Below are 20,650 nucleotides of genomic sequence, written 5' to 3'. Positions count from 1 at the left end.
GTTTCACTGACATGACACTGTTGTGATTAGACCATATATAAAGTGTTTACAATTCTGGAGGCACATTCATATTTTTAAAAATTAACACCATCTTTTGTTTTCCTATTAACTTCCTTTCTAAAAGTATTCCTTCTATTCCCCTCCTCAGTGAACCATCACTTTTGACAAAGAATAAAACGAGAATAAAAAAACATTTTGGCAAAAACTAATCTACCTACTCTGACAGTATGTGCAGTATTTCGTATCCATAGTCTCCCATCCCTGCAAAGAAGGGAGAGTGGTACATTTTTTAATCCTTTGAGGGACAAGCTTGTTCATTATATTTATGTACTGTTCAGGTTTTCCTCTGATATTATTGTGATTGCATATATTGCATATATTGTTTTCTTGGTTCTACTTACTTCTGTCTGTATCACTTCATGTAATTCCTCTTACTCCTCTATGAATTCTTCATATCTGTTGCATCTTATGGTACAGTAGTAGTATTACATTACATTCATGTAAGGCAACTTATGTAGCCACTCCCCAATCACTGGACATCCACTTTGTTTCCAGTTCTTTGCTTCTCCAAAAAGGGCTGCTATTAATATTTTGTAACCTTTCTATTTTTAAGCTCTTGGAAGTATATGCCTAGCATATACAGTGAGGAGGTAAAAAAATAAAATGAACATTTCAGTTACTTTCTTCCAAATTGCTTTCTATAATGATTGCACCAATTCACAGTTCCCCTGATGTGTATATTAATATACCTCAGTCCTGACTCCAACATTGATTATTCCCATTTTTTGTCATCTATACCAATTTGCTGTGTGAGAGATAAAAACCTCAGAGCTATTTTGATTTGCAATTCTTCTATTAGTGATTTGGAGCTATCTTTCATATACTTAAAGGGTTTAAAAATTTCTATACTTAAGGTTTTTTTTGAATGGTGCCAATTTTAGATAGATTTTATTCTCCAGGACAAGAATTGCATTTCCACTTGTTTACAGTACTGATAAAGTTCAGTGTTGCTCACTTCTCTCCTCTGCACACATTCAAGTATTCAGAATGCTCAGGTTTACACAGTAGCTTAAATGTTACTTTTAAACTGCTACTGCCTTGGCTACAAATTTTGAGTCCTTCAGTTTTTGGAAAGTTGTGTGCAATGCTCTTTCTTTTGGTGTGTTTAGTCAACCTCTTCAGTGGTGGGTCCAGAAGAAGCACCTCCAGATGGGGCTGCTCCACCCCTTGGAAACCCCCCACGCATGCCTCCTGGCATGCTCCCTGCACTCTGGTACAGCTTAGTCATGATGGGGTTTCAGACCTTCTCCAATTCTTTCTACTGGTGCTCAAATTTTTCCTTCTCAGCAATCTGGTTCTTATCCAACCAGTTGATTATTTCATTACATCTGTTAAAGATCTTCTGTTTGTTTTCATCACCAATTTTGCCTTGCAGTTTTTCATCCTCTATCATAGCCTTCAGGTTGAAAGCATAAGATTCAAGAGAATTCTTGGAAGACACCTTGTCTCTCCGCTTCTCATCCTCAGCCTTGCATTTCTCAGTCTTCTGGACCATACACTTGATGTCTTCTTTGCTCAGACTACCTTTATCATTGGTAATAGTGAAATTGTTCTCCTTGCCTCTGCTCTTTTCCATAGCAGAAACATTGAGGATGCCATTTACATCAATGTCAAATGTTACTTCAATCTGAGGAGCACCCATGGGTGCTGGGGGGATTCCTCTGAGCTCAGACTTGCCAAGCAGGTTGTTATCCTTTCCCATTGCTCTCACAACTTCATGAACCTGATTAAGCACATCAGGCTGGTTGTCTGAATAGATGGTAAAGGTGTGTGTTTGCTTGATGGGGATGGTGGTATTATGTTTGACCAAAACTGTTATAACTCCATCAGCAGTTTCAATTCCAAGGGAAAGAGGAGTGACATCCAAAGAGCAGCAAGTCCTGCACATTCTGAGATTTATCTTCAGACAAAATAGCTGACTGGACAGCTGCACCACAGGCAGCAGCCGTATTAGGATTGATACTCTTGCCATTGAAGAAATCTTGCTGAAGTTTCTGGATTTGGGGGATGTGAGTGGAACCATCTACCAGGACAGTGTCATGAATCTGTGCTTTGTCTAGCTTGGCATCTCTTAAGGCCTTCTCCACAGGGTTCCATGTGCTGTGGGAGATCAACATTCAGCTCTTCGAAACAGGCTCAGGCAATTGATGTATAGAAGTCAGTACCTTCATGGAGGGAGTCAGTCTCAGTACTGGCCTGGATACTGGAGGAGCTGGTATATTTGCATATTCACAAGCATTACACAGAACAGCCCTCTTGTTCTCAGTGATGTCCTTCTTGTACTTTTGCTTGAATTTGGCAATGAAATGGTTGGTCATTTGGTTGTCCAAGTACTCCAAAGTACACCAAAGTAGGTGTCCACAGCTGTGGACTTGACTTTAAAGATGCCATCTTCAGTGGTAAGAATGGAGACACTGAAAGTACCATTCCAAGGTCAAGGATCAACACATTTCTCTTGGTACCAACCTCTTTGTCCAAGCCATAAGCAATAGCAGCAGTAGTTGGTGCATTGATTATTCAGAGTACATTGAGAAAGCATCTTTGGTGTCCTGACATTGGGAATCATTGAAGTAGTCTGGTACTGTGACCACAGCATTTGTGACAGTTTTCCTAGGGTAAGCTTCAGCAATTTCTTTCACCTTGATCAAGATCATAGAAGATACTTCTTCTCGACAGAAACTTTTGGTCTCCCCTTTGTATTTCACTTGGACCATAAGCCTGCCTGTGTTATTCACCACCGTGAAAGGCCAGTCCTTCATTTCTTACTGTACAACTGCATCATCAAATCTGCTACCAATCAGACATAAAAACCTCTTGGTGGGGTTCATTGCAACTTGATTCTTTTCAGCATCACCTATTAAATGTTCTGTGTCAGTGAAGGTGATGTGGCTTGGGGTGGTCCTGTTTCCTTGGTTGTTAGCAATAATCTCCACTTTCCCATGTTGGAAGACTCCTCCACAGGAGTAAATGGTGCCAAGATCAAATGCGAACTTTGGGTCCCTTCGACATGGTTGCTGGAGAGTCGGGGATCACAGCTGACCATTGTGGAGGAAGAAGGGCTGCTGCTGAACTGAATCTCAAGTTTTTGAAATAAATTTTTATTTATGTCTTGTTTTCACATCTCTTCTACTTTCCAATTTACCCCTTATAGTTGAATAACTAGAAAATAAAGTTCTTTCTCTTTTTGTTTTATTAAAAATGCTTCTCACAGTGACCACAAAAAGAAAACCACACCCTGGACCATTATAGTATTAAAGTATGTTGTCCATTTCACCTCTTTATGCTTTTATTTATATTTTGAAAAATGGAACGATTGCAGGTTCCAATTTTTAAATAATGGAATTTGTGAATAAATGGTTGCAAGTACATTGAATCAGTGAGCACATAGGACTTTGTGTGGTGATTTGAACTTACAGCATAATAGAAAATAAATCAGGACTCATTATTTACTTTCATATTAACAAACTGAGTTAGTAAAGTTAACTTGACTTCTCTTTTTTGTCTTATAGATGTAGCTTATCTCTATTACATGATTATTATGAAGGATTACTATTATTCTTTTATTTGCCATTATTTGGTGAGGAAGTGCTGAAGCCTTTAATTGTATGAGTGCCATCAGCACAAATTGGGTTGTTTTTTTATAATATATTTTGTGAACTTTGCATAGAATTCTATAAGTTTAATTAATTTTAAAGGAACTATTTTAGAATGCAAGGCACATAATGGGTTATGACCTTCCAATTTAGAATTTTCTTATTGATACAGGCTATTTAGTTACAGTATAGAGCACCATGATGTATGCTAGGTCACATTTGCTTCTTCCCTTTTTTTTTTTGGTGGCCTGAAAATTCATCTACTTAAGATGAGCTAGAGAAGGAAGTGACACTAATGTTAAGAGGCTAGACTAAGACTCTTCCTTTCTGTCTCTATGATAACAGTGCTGCATTGATCCCTCTCCCCCCTTCCTTCCTCCCTCTACCCCCCATAGGAGACCAACCTCTGAGTTGGGGGAGGCAAAAAAAAATGTCAGAAATTGCTTTGCTCCTTGGGTTATGAGAATGTACGTAGGAAGCATGGGAATGTATGGGGGAGAGCCCCACAACATGCTGTTCCTCCTGCCATGACTCCTTTCCCTCTGCCGGGTTGTATTCTACTCTCCACAGGCCAGGCCCACAGTAGGAATGAATGACAGAGAGGAAGCTGGTAATGCTGTAGCCTTGTCTGGCAAGGGAAGTGGTACCGCCATAAGGTGTAGACTAGTAACTTGCATTAAGGAATAGGAAGAAGGCAATTTATTAATGTCATGCCTTGCTGGCATTAGAACACCTGATGCCCCCCCCGCCCTGCGCTGATAAGAAATTATTATAGATTTAACTGCTGTTATATTTTCCTCTTCTAGTCTCATAAATACAAAAATTCTTATGGAAGCACCAGTCTAAAAGTACTTGTTGAGATTTAAAATTTTCCTTTTTTTCCATTTCTTATTATACATTCTTACAGATTTTTCTTTGTGTATTTACAGTAAAAGTTATTCTTTATATATGTAATATGTAATATATTTTTTGAATGTATGCTTCCTACATGTGCATTCTGAAAATACATTTAAAATGTATTTGTCCATAGACATTGAGTAGTTGCTGATGACTCCCCCAATTTTATTAACTCTTCTGATATTAGTGTTTTGCATTTCTTTACATCACTGACATTCCCACAATATGTTCTTTAATTTGCCTTAAATATTTTCATTTTACTTGCATTTAAATATTCTTACTTCAAAGTCTGTACTACAGCTATACATTTTTAATTATATTTCGTGAAAACAGTAAATGGAAGCTAATGCTGTAATGAGCCACTCCTCCCACCCCCACACCAAATGCACAAGAAAAGCCAGGCTTTTACCTTTGGCATAAAAAAAGAGTGTCTTCCAACCATATTCATTCTTGTCTCTGTGCTTCCACCCCTTTCTCTTTCAAACTTTCTCTCCACCTCCCACAGACACCTGGAATACTCTTTTCTACCATTCATATCTTATCTACACTTCAAGGATTAACTCTCTATAAGCACTGAAAACTTTAGCTCACATTGATTTTTTTTTTATTCTGCATTTATGGTAAGTATGAAGCAATTTAGTATTTCATTGTTCTCTCATGAACAGCTTCTGAAGATATTTCCAAAAAGAAGAGTTCCAAATACTTTCTGAACAATGTCAGCCTCATCCATACACATATTTCATTCTGCAAGCTATATCATTCACCTCTCTATAGGGACGTAGATGGCATGTTTATTGTATGACGATTTGTTGGGACCGTGGTACCCTGATTAGATCTCCCAAGTTGTTTAGAGTTGTTAGTCTTTACAATATTGTTGTCATTGTGTAAATTGTTCTCCTGGTATCATTCACTTTACTCTGCATTAGTTCACACAAGTCTTCCCAGCTTTCTCTGAAAACATCCCTTTCATTATTTCTTAGAGCACAAAAGCACTCTATCACATTTAGATACTATCCTCTCTTTAGCCATTTTTTGTTTGATTCCCTCTGATTTCCATGCCTTGCCACCTCAAAAAATAAACATCCTTAAGAGTTTATTTTGCTTAGGACTAATCTCTTCCTTAATCTGTTCTCACTCTGTTTCTTCCTTCGGCCCTTTCCATCCTCTTTGTTATATTTCTGTACTCAGCCATATGTCTGTGTATATATTCTTCCCTCCTTTTACCAGTTCAGATGAGAGTGAGGTTCAAGTGTCTTATTTCCTTCACTTGTTTTTCCTTGTTTGTATAGATTTTTATTTGTACATCCCAAGTATTTGAGATAATCTTTCTTAATCTTCCTTTCCTTTCCTTCCCTCCCTTAGTGTATTCTTCTTTCCCTCTTTCCAATCTTCTAGATGATCAGGATGTAACATAACTATTTCCAGGTCTTCTCTCTCACTAGACTCCCTCTGTGATCTTTGATGATGATAAGATTTAGAGCAGACATGTTTACCATCCCCATATTTTAACATAAGTAGCTAATCCTTGTTTAGTGTATTTATGATTATTCTTTAATCTTTACCTTTTTATCTTTCTCTTAACTCCTGTGTTTGAAAGTTTCTATGCAGCTCTGGTCTTTTCATCAGAAATGTTTGGAAGTCTTCTATTTCATTAAAGATATATTCCCTTCCCTTTAGGATTACATTTTTTTCCCTGTATTTTTGGCTGTAAACATTTATCTTTTGCCTTTTGAAGTATTGTATGCCAAACTCTCTACTCCTTTACAATGAAGACTGCTAAATCACGTGTGATCCTTATTACGTCCCCTTGGTACATCGATTCTTTCTTTCTGGCTGCTTGTAAGTAATATTTTGTATTTTACCTGGAAGCTCTGGATTTTGGCTATGTTTCTGAGAGTATTAATTTTTGGGGTATCTTTCAGGAGGTAACCAGTGGATTCTTTTCTATTCCTATTTTGTCCTCTGGTTCTAAGAGAATCTGATTAGTTTTCTTTTTAAGATTTCTTGAAATATGATATCTAGGGACTTTTTGGGTCATAACTTTCAGGTATTCCAATGATTCTCCAGTTATCTTTCCTTGATCTGTTTTCTAGGTCAGTTGTTTTATCTTATATTTTCTTCTATTTTTTTCCCAGTCCTTTGACTTTGTTTTACTATTTCTTGTTATCTTATGAAATCATTGGCTTTTACTTGGTCCATTGTAGTTTCCAGGGAGTTTGTTCTTGGGCAAGGTTTTATATGTACCTCTTGTGCCAAGCTGTTAATTCCCTCTTAAATTCCTTCTTCCTTAGCTTTCTTTTCACATTTTTTCCTTTAGCTCTCTCATTTAATTTATAAAAACATTTTAAACTCCGAAAAAAAATGATCCTTGCTTTATCTCTTTTAAGAATACTAGTTGAATTTGTACCCAAGCTATATTTTTCTTTGAGGTTCTTTGCTTGTAAATGTTTTGGTGTTATCATCTTCTTATTACTTTATGTATTGAGCATCTGTCTCCATAATAGCTTTTTATGATGGAATTATTTATTTTTTTTGTTTGCTCCTTCTTCCATCTTACTTTCTGACTTTGGACTTGATGTTAGATGCAGACTCTCTGCTCCTCTGAGGGAAGGTCTGGGCTGGTCTTTTGACTGCTTTCTTGGGGTTCTGAGTGTTGTGTTTTTCTAGTTTTTGAGGGATGGTTCAGACTAAGCACCTATAAGCTTTCAGTAATTCCCAAGTTGCCTGATCCTGGGCAAAGTTTTGATCATTGCTCCTTTTTTCTGAGCTCTACAAGTTTATTACCTGGGCTGGGATCTGAGCCTCTGAGCAATACTTGTCTGCTGCTGGAATCAGTTCCTTTCAGCCAACTGGGAAGCTCTGCTGGTTCAAGTGACAGAACTGCAGTCTTCCCTTTGGTCTGGGATTCTTGTCTTGGTTATTTCTGTACAAGCTTCACACAGGGCTGGAAGCTGTCACTGAGACTCTGCTCTGCTCCTGGGGTTCTGAGCTGCACTGTAGCTACTGCTTCTGAACTTGCTTCTTGTGTGTCACACAGGATAAGATCCCTGAGTCTTCCTTATTTTGGCAGTGCAGGTCCTTTTCTCAGTCTGCCTCAAATCTGAAACCCAGTACTGAATAATGAGCAACATACCCTCCAGTTGGCATCTGTTTCCACTCCCTGTGGGAGGTCCCAGTATGGATCTTGGACATCTGCTTGCCCAGGGATATAGTCTCTACCTTGTGCTGGAGTGCATTCACTGTCTTCCTTCTGACTAGACCCTGTCTCCAGTGTCCACAGACCTTTCTTTCTGTCTCCCTATGCCAACCTGGACTAGAAAAATAACTTACTAATTTTTTTCTTGAATTTCCCCATCAAGATTTTGGTCTGGTGTATTTTCTAGATCTGTTTGTGGAGTTTTGGGGGATGGTGAGGAACTTGGGAATACTTCCTCCTGCTACTCTTCTGTCTTGGCTCCAGTGACCGGTCCTTTTTTTCAAAAATATTTTTATTCTGACCCTAAATATCAAAACATAAAAGAATGAATGAATAAATAAATAAAATGAACATTTCCATATACACAGCAGAATTCAAAAAGAGGATTGTACATAAAATTGTTAACCTCTATTTCATCCTGCTTGCTTTAAAAAAACAACCCCACAATATAATTGTTATGAGAATTTTCAGGATCCTTACTAGTTATTTTACTGTTGTTCAGTCATTCAGATGCTATGGACCATAGCGTGCCAGGCCTTTCTATCCCCTACTGTCTCTTGAAGTCTGTCCAAGTTCATGGTTGTTGTTTTCATGACCCTATCTATCCATCTCATCCTCTGCTGTCCCTTTTTCTTTTTTGCCCTCAGTTTTTTCCAGTGTCAGGGTCTTTTCCAGTGAATCCTGTCTTTTCATTATGTGGCCTTAGCATTTAAGCTTCATCTTCAGTGTTTGGCCTTCCAATGAATTGCCTGAATTAATTTCTTTAAGTATTGACTGATTTGATCTCCCTGCTGTTCACAGAACTCCTTAAAGTCTTCTCCAGCACCATAAGTCAAAAGCATCAATTCTGTGGCACTCAGTTTTCTTTGTAATCCAACTCTTATTGCCATACATTTCTGCTGGAAAAACCATAGCTTTGACTCTGCAGACATTTCTTGGCAAGACAATGTATGTGCTTTTTAGTATACTGTCCAGATTTGCTATACCTTTCCTTCTAAGGAGCAAAAGTGTCTTTTAATTTGATGTTTGCAGTGATCTTTGAGCCCAAGGATATTAAATCTGGCACTGCTTCCGTTTCTTCTCCCTCTATTTGCCAGGAAGTGAAGTTGCCAAGATCTTAGTGTTTTTAATGTTAAGCTTCAACCCAGCTCTTATACTCTTCTCTTTATCAAGAGACTTCTTATAATTCTTCACTTTCTGCCATCAGAGTGGTATCATCTGCATATCTGAGATTGTTGATATTTCTTCTGGGAACCTTAATTCCGGCTTTTGATTTGTCTATCCTGGCATTTTGCATGATATACTCTGCATATAAGTTAAATAAATAAGATGACAGCCTTGTCATACTCCTGCCCCAATCTTGAACCAATGACTTGTTACATATCTGGCTCTAACTTTTACTTTCTCAAGAGGCAAGTAAAATGATCTGATATGCCCATCTTTTTGAGAACTTGCTACAGTTTTGTGATCCACACAGTCAAAGGCTACAGTGTAGTCAATAATACAGAAATAGATATTTTTGTGGAACTCCCTTGCTTTCTCCACAATCCAGCAAATGTTGGCAATTTGATCTCTAGTTCCTCTTCAAAAACCAGCCGGTTCTTCTAGTAATTATTGGTTCACATATTATTGAAACTTAGCTTGAAGAATCTTAGCATAACCTATGTGAAGTGAGCACAATTGTTTGGTAATTTGAGCATTCTTTGACATTGCCCTTCTTTAGGATTGGGATGTAACTGATCTTTTCCAATCTAGTGGCCACTGTTGAGTTTTCCAAATTTGCTGGTATATTGAGTGTAGCTCTTTAATCTTTTAGGATCAAATAAGCCAGCACAGGTTACAGATACACAGGGAAACTTCAGTTTATACACTCAAGAGTGTAACATACCCCATCAGTAGGTGCTAGGTATGTGTGCTAGGCAGTTCTGCATGTCATACACACACAGATGTATGTATATACACACACATTCTCCCCTCCAAGCTACAGTGCAGGGATAAAAGAGGAAATGTGCTTCTTACCAATGTGTTTTAGGTGGAGCAGGTTAGCACTTTGACAGGAAAAGGTACTTTTTACCAGGAAGAGCAGAGGCTTTCATTGTGACAAAGGAAAGTGTATGTCCTTGTTAGTATAGCCATTTGCACTAGATCTAGGAAATCTGTGCCTTGTCAGTCAGTCAGTCAGTCAGTCAGAGAATCAGCATTTGACGGTCTACTGGGTGCATTTTTTGATAGGATAAAGTGGAAGGGACAACTTCTTTGGTTTTCTGAGTTTTCATTTCTTGTGGTAAAGCTGTTAGGGAGAAGGGAGATATTGAAGGCAGGATATATTTTGCTGAGACATCACAAAGCCAAAACAAAAGAGCAAAGTTTATGTCAACTTTTTTTTCCTCCAAATTTATTAATTTATTTGTTTTCAGTTTTCAAAATTCACTTCCATAAGTTTTAAATATTCTCTCCCTCCTTCCCCAAGATGGTGTGCAATCTTATATGGGCTCTACACATACATTCCTATTAAACACATTTTCACATTACTCATGTTGCTTGAAAGAATTATTGCAAATGGGAGAAACCATGAGACTATATCAACTCTTAACAGATGATTTTTAGTTCTTAGAAAGTCCTCTTTTGCATGCTATTTTCCAAACTGTCCTGCTTGAATGTATTTCCTTTTAAATGTCCTTTTCTTTCCGGCAATTTAAAAGGTAATGACCCTTTTTTTGTCTGGCTAATCTCTCTTCTCTCCACCCTGTTCTTGATGAAAGCTTGCTGGTTTTTATTGGTCACCAGTATATTCTAAAAATATTTACAGGCTGTCTCCTTTAATAAGTTCTGGAATTTGGTTGGGACTTGAAGTTAAGGTCAATAGATTTTGCAGACTATACCCAGAGGCCTATAGTTTTGTTGTTAAAAGGAACTAGGAGCCTTAAGAGACCAGCTAGGCCCTCCCCTTATTTTACAGATGTGGAAACTAAGGCCTAGGGGATTTGAACACAAGTTCTCTAACTAAAGAGCCTGTGAGCTATTCATATGCTGTCCTCCTGTCCTTTTTCTCCTTTTTCCCCCCAGACTTGGAGCATTTGCCCTTCACCAATCATGATTTTGCCTCAGTATGAGAAAAAAATTTCCTAACAATTTTTGTTGTTGTTCAGTCATTTCAGTCATGTCTGACCTTTTGTGACCCCCATTTCAGGTTTTTCTTGGCAAAGATACTAGAATGTTTTGCCATTTCCTTCTCAGATGAGGAAACTGAAGCAAACAAGGTTAAGTCTTGTATTATCACTTGGCTTCTAAGTGAATGAGATCGGATTTGAACTCAGATCTTCCTGAGTCCAGGCCTAGTGCTCAATCCACTGTGCCACCTAGCTTCTCTTAACAGTTATAGCTGTCTGAAACTGGAATGAGCTGGCAGCAGAGTCTCGATTTGTTGGGTATATTGTTTTTTGGAGGTTTTTTGCTGATTTAAAAAAAATTTTTAAATTACATATAAAGATAGTTTTCAGCATTCATTTTTTTAAAATTTTGAGTTCCAAATTTTTTTTCCTCCTCTTCCTTCCCTGCTCCCTCCCCAAGACAGTAAGCAATTTGCTATAGGTTATAACAATAGGTTTAACAATCATGTTAAACATATTTCCACATTGGTTATGTTCTGAAAGGAGAATCAGAACGAAAGTGAAAAGCTATGAGAAAGAAAAAAAGTGAAAATAGTATGTTCGATCTGCATTCAGCCTCTATAGTTCTTTCTCTGGGTGTAGTTAGTATTTGGTATCATGAATCTTTTGGAATTGTCTTGGATCATTGTATTGCTGAGAAGAGCTATAATTACTTATCATATAATGTTGCCATTACTACGTACAATGTTCTCCTGGTTCTGCTTGCTTCACTCAGCATCAGTCCATGTAAGTCTTTCCAGGCTTTTCTGAAATTTGCTTGCTCATCATTCCTTATAGAATAATAGTATTCTATTACATTTCTATGCCACAGCTTGTTCATGGGAATGATATCCTCAGTTTCCAATTCTTGGCCACCACAAAAAGAGTGGCTATAAATATTTTTGTACATGTGGGTCCTTTTCCCTTTTTTATGATCTCTTTGGAGTACAGATCTGGTAGTGGTATTGCTGGATCAAAAAGTATGCATAGTTATGTAATTCATTGGGCATAGTTCCAAATTGCTCTCCAGAATGGTTGAATCAGTTCACAACTCCACCAACAATGCATTAATGTTCCAATTTTCCCACATTTCCAACTTTTATCATTTTCCTTTTCTGCCATATTAGCTAATCTGATAGGTATAAGGTGTACCTTAGAGTTATTTTAACTTGCATTTCTCTAATCAATAATGATTTAGAGCATTTTTCATATGACTAAAGATAGATTTAATTTCTTCATCTGAAAACTGCCTATTCATGTCCTTTGACCATTTATCAACTAGGAAGTAAATTGTATTCTTATTAATTTGACTCAGTTCTCTATATATTTTAGAAATGAGGCCTTTATCAGAAATAGTGGCTATAAAAATTATTTCCCAGCTCTCTGCTTTCCTTTTAATCTTGGTTGCATTGGTTTTGTTTTGTGCAAAATCTTTTTAAATTTAATGTAATCAGAAGTATCCATTTTACATTTCATAATGTTCTCTATCTCTTGTTTAGTCATAAATTCTTCCCTTCTCCATAGATCTGACAGGTAAACTATTCTTTACTCTCTTAATTTGCTTATGGTATCATCCCTTGTGTCTAAATCATGTATCCATTTTGACCTTATCTTGGTAAAGGGTGTTAGATGTTGGTCTATGCCTAATTTTTGCCATATTATTTTCCAGTTTTCCCAGCAGTTTTGGTCAGATAGTGAGTTTTTATCCCAGAAACTGGAGTCTTTGGGTTTATCAAATAGCAGATTACTCTAGTCATTTACTACTGTGTCTTGTATACCTTGATCCATGACTCTTTTTATTAGCCAGTACCAAATAGCTTTGGTGATTGCCTAAAACTAATATAGTTTTAGATCTGGTATGTCTAGGTCACCTTGCTTTGCATTTTTATTATTTCCTTTGATATTCTTGAACTTTTATTCTTCCAGATGACTTTTATTATTATTTTTTCTAGCTCTATAAAATAATTTCTGATAGTTTGATTGCTGTGGCACTGAATAAATAAATTAGTTCAGGTAGAATTGTCATTGTTATTATATTAGCTCAGTCTACTCATGAGCAATTGATTTTTTTTTCCAGTTGTTTAGGCTAACTTTATTTGTGTGAAAAGTGTTTGTAACTGTGTTCATGTAGTTCTTGGGTTTGTCTTGGCAGGTAGGCTCCCAGATATTTTATATTGTCTATGGTTATTTTAGTTGGAACTTGTCTTTCTATCTCTTGCAGCTGGGCTTTGTGTATACACACACACACACACACACACACACACACACACACACATACACACACACACACACACACACACACACATATATATATGTTAATGATTTATGTGGGTTTATTTTATGTCTTGCAACTTTGCTAAGGTTGTTAAATTATTTCAAGTTGATTCCTAAGGATTCTCTATATCACCTGCAAAGAGTGATAGTTTTGTTTCCTCATTGCCTATTCAAATTCTTTCAATTTCTGTTTCTTCTCTTATTGCTAAAGCTAACATTTCTAGTACAGTATTAAATAATAATGGTGACAGTGGGCATCCTTGTTTTACTTTATTGGGCGTGCTTTTAGCTTTTTTCCATTTACACATAATGCTTGCTAGTGGTTTTAGATCAATACTGCTTATCATTTTAAGGAAAACTCCATTTGTTCCTATGCTCTCTAGTGTTTTTAATAGGAATGGGTGCTATATTTTCTCAAAAGCTTTTTCTGCATCTATTGAGATAATCATATGATTTCTGTTATTTTTGTTATTGATATAGTCAGTTATGCTCATAATTTTCCCAATATTGAACCAGCCCTGCATTCCTGGTAGTAATCATACCCGATCATAGTGTATAGTCCATGTGATGCTGTGATCCTCTTTACTAATATTTTATTTGAAATTTTTGCATCAATATTCATTAGGGAAATTGGTCTGTGATTTTCTTTTCTCTGGTTTGGCTCTTCTTGGTTTAGGTATCAGCACCATATTTGTGTCATAAAAATAATTTGGTAGAACTCCTTTGCTTATTTTTCCAAATATATAGTATTGAAATTAATTGTTATTTAAGTGTTCGGTAGAATTCACTTGTATATCCATCTGGCCCTGGAGATTTTTTTCTTAGGGAGTTCTTTGATGATGTGTTCAATTTATCTTTCTAAAATGGGGTTAGTTAAGTATTTTATTTCTTCTGTTAATCTGAGCAATTTATATTTTTGTAAATATTCATCCATTTCACTTAGATTGTCAGATTTATTGGCATACAGTTGGGCAAAATAGCTCCTAATTATTGCTTTAATTTCCTCTTCATTGATGGTAAAGTCACACTTTTCATTTTTGATACTCATAATTTGCTTTTCTTCTTTTTTTAATCAAATTAACCAAAGGTTTATCTGTTTTGTTGGCTTTTTTTTCATAAATCCAACACTTAATTTTATTTATTAGTCCAGTAGTTTTCTTACTTTGAATTTTGTTAATCTCTCCTCTGACTTTCATAATTTCTAATTTTTTTAATTGGGGATTTTTAATTTGTTTTTTTTCTAAACTTCTTAGTTGCATGCCCAGTTCATTGATCTTTTCTTTCTCTATTTTATTCATGTAAGCATTTAGAGATGTAAAATTTTCCCTAAGAACTGCTTTGGTTGCACCTCATAAGTTTTGGTATGTCTCATTATTGGCATTCTTTTTGATGAAATTATTGATTTGTTCTATGATTTGTTGTTTGACCCATTTTTTCATGAAGATTAGACTATTTAGTTTCCATTAGTTTTAGTCTATCTTTCCTTGGCCTTTTATTACATGTAATTTTTATTGTATCATGATCTGAAAAAGATGCACTTAATAATTCTTGCTTTTTGCATTTGTTTGTTAGGTTTTTATGCCCTAATACAGTTTTTGTGTAGGTACCATGTACTGCTGAGAAAAAGATATATTCTTTTCTATCCCCATTCTGTTTTTTCCAGGGGCCTATCATGTGTAACTTTTCTAAAGTTCTATTCACTTCCTTAACTTCTTTCTTGTTTATTTTGTGGTTCGATTTATCTAGTTCTGAGAGGAGGAGGTTGAGGTCCCTCTCTAGTATAGTTTTGCTATTTCTTCTTGTAACTCACTTAACTTCTCCTCTTAAAAATTAAGATGCTATACCACTTGGTGCATATGTATTTAGTAATGATATTACTTCATTATCTGTGGTACCTTTTAGCAAAATGTAGTTTCTTTCCTTATCTCTTTTAATTAGATCTATTTTTGCTTTTGCTTTGTCTGAGATCCGTATTGCTACCTCTGCTTTTTTTACTTCAGCTGAAAGTATAATATATTCTTCTCTAGCCTTTTACCTTTACTCTGTGTATATCTCTTGTTTCATATGTGTTTCTTGTAAACAGCATATTGTAGGATTGTGTTTTTTAATTCACTCTGCTATCTACTTCTATTTTATGGGAGACTTTATCCCATTTACATTCACAGTTATGATTACTGTATATTTTCCTCCATCCTATTTTTCTCCTGTTTATATTTTTCTCTCTCCTTTCACCTTTTTACTCCTCACCAGAGTTTTGCTTCTGACCACCACCTCCCTCAATCTGCCTGCCCTTGTATCAGCTCCCTTTTTCTTTCTCCTTTCCCCTCCTACTTCTGCCATCCCTTTTCTTTCTCCTTTCTCCTTTCTCCTTTTCACTTCTGCTTCCCTATAAGGTAAACTATACCCAGTCGAGTCTGTATGTTATTCCCTCCTTGAGCCAAATTTGATGAGAGTAAGGTTCAAACAGTGCTTACCCCCTCCCTTTCCCTCTACTATAATATCCTTTTACACTTCTTCATGTGATGTAATTTACCATATTCTGTTTCTCCCTTTCCTTTTCTCCTAGCATAATCCTTTTTCTCACCCTTAATTTTTTGGGGGGAACCATCACACCAAAGTCAATTTATACCCATACTCTCTGTCTGTGCGTGCTCCTTCTAACTGCCCTAATAATAATACAGTTCTCAAGAGTTATAAGTATCATCTACCCTTGTAGGGAAAACAGTTTAAATCTTATTGAATAATGTGGTTTTTTTTCTTTCCTGTTTACCTTTTTAGGCTTCTCTTGAGTGTTGTATTTGAAGATCAGATTTTTTGTTCAGCTCTGGTCTTTTCATCAGGAAAGTTTGAAAGTCCCATATTTCATTGAATATCCATCTTTTCTGCAGAAAGATTATGCTCAGTTTTGCTGGATAGTTGATTCTTGGTTGTTACCAAACTCCTTTGCTTTCTGGAATATCATATGCCAAACCCCTCCAATCCTTTAATGCAGAAGCTGCTAAGTCCTATGTAATACTGACTGTAGCTCCTTGATATTTGAATTGTTTCTTTCTGACTGCTTGAAGTATTTTCTCCTTGACCTGATAATTCTGGAATTTGGCTATAATATACCTTGGAGATTTTATCTTGGGATCTCTTTTAGGAGGTACCTAGTAGATTCTTTCAATTACTATTTTGTCCTCTGCTTCTATGATATCAGGGCAGTTTTCCTGGATAGTTTCTTAAAAGATGCTGTCCCGGCTTTTTTTTTTTGATCTTGGCCTTCAGGTAGTCCAATAATTATTAAATTATCTCTCCTGGATCTATTTTCCAGGTCAATTGTTTTTACAGTGAGGTATTCTGTTTTTTTCATTCTTTTGATTTTGTTTGACTGATTTTTGATGTCTCAAAGAGTCATTAGCTTCTACTTTCATTAGCTTTTGTACCTCCTTTTCCATTTGATCAATTCTACTTTCAAAGGAGTTGTTTTTTTCTTTGGTCAATTTTTTATGTTTCCTTTTCCAAGCTGTTGAGTCTTTTCTTCATAATTCTCTCTTATTTCTTTTCCTATATTTTCTTCCACTTTTCTTACTTGATTTTTAAGATCCTTTTTTGAGCTCTTACAAGAGTACTTTTTGGGATTGAGACCAATTCATATTCCCCTTTGAGATTTCACATGTAAGCATTTTGACATTGTTCTCTTCTGAATTTATGTTTTGATCTTCCCTGTTGCCAGAGTAGCTTTCTATGGTCAAGATTCTTTTCTGTTTCTTACTCATTTTCAGCCTATTTTGTGACTTTTAAAGTTAAGTTCTGCTCCTGGGGCACCAGGGGTGCTATCCCAAGCTTCTTATGCTGGGTGTAAGGGACCAGGTCACTGGCTTTCCACGCTGGGGCTTCAGATGCTTGTGACTTGCCCACTGTACTGGTGGTAGTCCGGCCTAGTTGCACCTGTTGAGCTGGGTTTCCTGGGCTGGCTATTTGCCTTCTACTCTGGGGCTGGCAGTCTCACTGCTGGCCTCTGAACCAGGACTAAGGGGCCTCAGTTGCTGCTCTGTGCGGTGGCCAAGAGCCTCCTGCTGGCTTGCCTGGATACTGACTTTCCTGAAGTCCTTCTAAGTTATCTTAAGCTGGAAAATTGTTTCACTCCATCTTTTTGTGTGTTCTGTCACTCTAGAATCCATTTAGAGGCTTGATTTAACATTCTTTCCACAGGATACTGGGGAGAGTTCAGGCAACTTTCTAGCTTCTCTCCACCATCTTGGCTCCACTCCTTTTGTTGGCTGTATTGTATAGGGAATATAAATATTGTTTAGGAATTTGGACTGGGTGAGCCTTATGGGGTATCCTTTCAGTTGTAAGATTCTGTAATTCTAAGATAGCAGTGTCATATTTTAGTAATTTTGAATAAAATAATTATTTCAAAGTTTGTTATTGCTTTTCTTATATTTATTAATATACTATAGTAATATAGTAGAATACATCATGATATATAATATAGTATAATATATCATATGTTATATGTGATGTATTATGTATATACAATATACTAAGAATATGCCCAGTAACTTTTGTTTAGATTACCTTTCAAAAATAGAACAAATAGTGCTTTTTCTTAAAACTGATCAGTGTCAATGAAGCAAAAAATTGAGAAGACCCCCTGGAGCATTTCTCTGGGTTTAACTAGACCATATCTATACCAATAGCTTCCTAAATGATGACACTTCTACTTGGCAGTTCACAACTTTTATGACTTGGTAGATGTTCTTTGAAAGTTGTTATGGCTGGAAAAATACCTCGCTCTAGGGCCAGTTTAGTGATGAGCTTCTCTAAATTAGAATGGGAAACTCCAAACATCTGTATTCCTTATTTTGGCAGATCACTTGGAGGCTTTGTTTTTGGACAGATACTTATATGAAAACAGAAATAGAATATGCTTTTTGTTGTTCCAGTTGGAATTCATGCTGAAGACTGAGATGATGATTTGTCAGGTGGTTGGAAGAAATATTTCTATTTTTTGCTTGTTTCTTTTTGTTCTTCAGAGACCCCTGAGGGGTTGATGATCACACTTTTAGTTCTCTTGCTCCCAGCTAGTGAAAGTCACTTAAGGGCACTGCAAGATTGTCTTCTTTAGAGAGTCAAAGAAGGAGATCTATTAGTGCCACCTGAGTTTGCTATTCTGGGACTCTGAGAATTCTGCCTTACGCTTAATCATAGCCGAATTCCTGGCCTTGCTTATTTGTATTGCATTTAGTTTCTTGGTAATCTTGCATAGTTACAGCATGAAATATCTACAAAACAGAAATAGTTTCTGGATTTTTTTCTAGAAAACTAACTCATTGAATTGGCAAGTGCTAGCTTTATTCTATGACCTAACTTACTCTAATATTACAGCTCTGTTTAATTGTAACTCCTCTGTGAACCTGAAAAGTTGCTGTCCTGCTTTGTGGAAAATTAGATATTTATGTAGAAAGAAAAATACCTAGGCTTATTAAGTTCAGTTTTAATAATACTTCAATGTTTTAAAGATCAGAAGAGCTCTGTGATTTTCAAAATAAGGAATAAAACTGTGAAGAATAAGGTAAAAAGGTTAATGTGGGTATATAAATTGTCAAATATACTCCAAATATGATTTTGTTATATTCCTAATCACATAATATCAAAGGACATTGGATTTAGAGCCAGAAACATTCTTGCAACATCTAAGTTCCATTCCTTGCTCTGCCATTCTTTTTCCATGTGAGCAGATCACTCAACCTTTTAGACTCTTAGCCTCCTCATCTATAAAATGCGGATGGTTCCTTCTCTGTGTGGCACTGCATAGAGAACTTTGGAGGAAATACTAATTTAGGATTACATTGCTTCTATAAAGACTTCTTCAACAATTGTCATCAGTCTCTCCACCCTTATGAAGTTCTACTCTGGTACCACATCAATTAATTCTGGAATATATACAGTTTTATGTAATAGGGCAGATTACAAAAATGAATTTTAAAAAGTAAAAAAAAAAAAGGACCTTAGAGACCACTTATTCCATACTTGCTTATAGGTGAGGAAAGTAAATCCTGGAGAAATGAAGTAACTTCTCAAGTTGCGCAGATAATGAGTAGTAGAGTCATAATTTGAGTTCAGTCTTAGTCAGGATTTTTCTTAACCTAGGATCTGTGAACTTTTTAAAAAAATTCAGATAACTGTATTTCAGTATAATTGGTTATGTTTGCATTACTGTGTATTTTATTTCATGCATTTTAAAACATTATTCTGAGAAGGAGTTCATAGGATTCACTAGACTGCCAAAGGGATCCATGATACAAAAAAGGTTAAGAATCTCTGCTTTAACTCTAGTGCTTTTCAGACGCTACCTCACTGTCTCCTAGTTGGAAACCTTGGGAAGATTCTGGACTTGATAGAGATTTTTGAACCCCAAGGCAGGGAAGATGTCTAGGATTATTCTTGGTCAAGCTTCCACGTTCTTAGCCATAAGAGATCTACCAGAACTTTATTATGTGGAACCTGAAGTCTCACTGAGAAAGCTTTCTGATATTTTAAAGGAACAGGCACAGATGATGCATCAAGCTGCTCCCTAGCGATGCAGAGTTCTTATTTCACCCACGAATCTTCAGGAGCATACTTACGAGTCTTATAATTTGGGAGTGGGTTTTCTGGGGTTAACTCTAATGATTCAGTTTCATTGTAGGTTTTAGCCTCTTCAAGAGTCAACAATACAGGAAGGTGCCTCTTTCTTCCACATGCAGGTTTGCGACATCCAGGCTGCTTGTAAGCCCCCAGTTGGTATATGGTGATGCATGTATGATTATCTAGTTACAGTTTGGGGTTGTACGCTTAAAGCATGGTTCAGGCAGTTGGTCTTTTCAGTAGGTCCTAGGTTGCATTCAGGCACAGAGATAACTAATTAGCTACCTAATCAACATCACCACTCAGCGATGGATTAGAGAAAGGCCCCAGTCTCTGGTTTCAAATTCTTAGACTCTGTGGAACCACAAGCTTGAGTACCAGAAGTATAGATTTAGTCTTTAATTATTTGGAGATAAATAAATGGAATTCTCTTCTAGCAGTATTTTAAGAATTAGATTTTAAGAAAGCAGGGTCCCTGCTCTGTTAGAAAAAAATAAAAACTTTATTTCCTAGGGGGTAAAACTTAAGGAAATTGAGAGCTCCGATTACAGTTAAAGGATATTATGTATTAGTATGTGGCTACATTAGTAGCATGTGTTTGTAGTAGGGGAAAATCCTGCATTTACAGTTGGAAGTCCTGAGTTTGACTTTAGGAGTGGGCACATATTAACAATATGATCATGGGCAAGTCACATCTTTATGCCTTAATTTTTTTTATTTGTAAAATAAGGCTAATAGTATTTGCACTACCCTAAAATTGTGGTGAGGAAAGTAATTTGTAAAGTGAAAAATTCTACCCAAGTGAGTCATTATGGTTTTGAGTATTGTTATGTCTGTTTATAACCTTAAGTAATTAGCCATTTCCA

General features: G+C 36.4%; 1 protein-coding gene and 1 pseudogene across 5 annotated transcripts in view; one reads left to right on the top strand and one right to left on the bottom strand.

The window, feature by feature from the left end:
- RFX2 (regulatory factor X2) overlaps positions 1-20,650 on the top strand; it is a 182,212-nt gene that overhangs the window by 38,843 nt on the left and 122,719 nt on the right. The gene's annotated exons all lie outside the window — the stretch shown is intronic.
- On the bottom strand, positions 1,077-3,089 carry LOC140502245 (heat shock cognate 71 kDa protein pseudogene; annotated as a pseudogene).

Source organism: Notamacropus eugenii, chromosome 4 (assembly GCF_028372415.1).
Source record: "Notamacropus eugenii isolate mMacEug1 chromosome 4, mMacEug1.pri_v2, whole genome shotgun sequence".
NCBI lineage: Eukaryota > Metazoa > Chordata > Mammalia > Diprotodontia > Macropodidae > Notamacropus > Notamacropus eugenii.
Note: the sequence above shows the minus strand (reverse complement) of the source record. Positions and strands in the feature narration are given on the sequence as shown.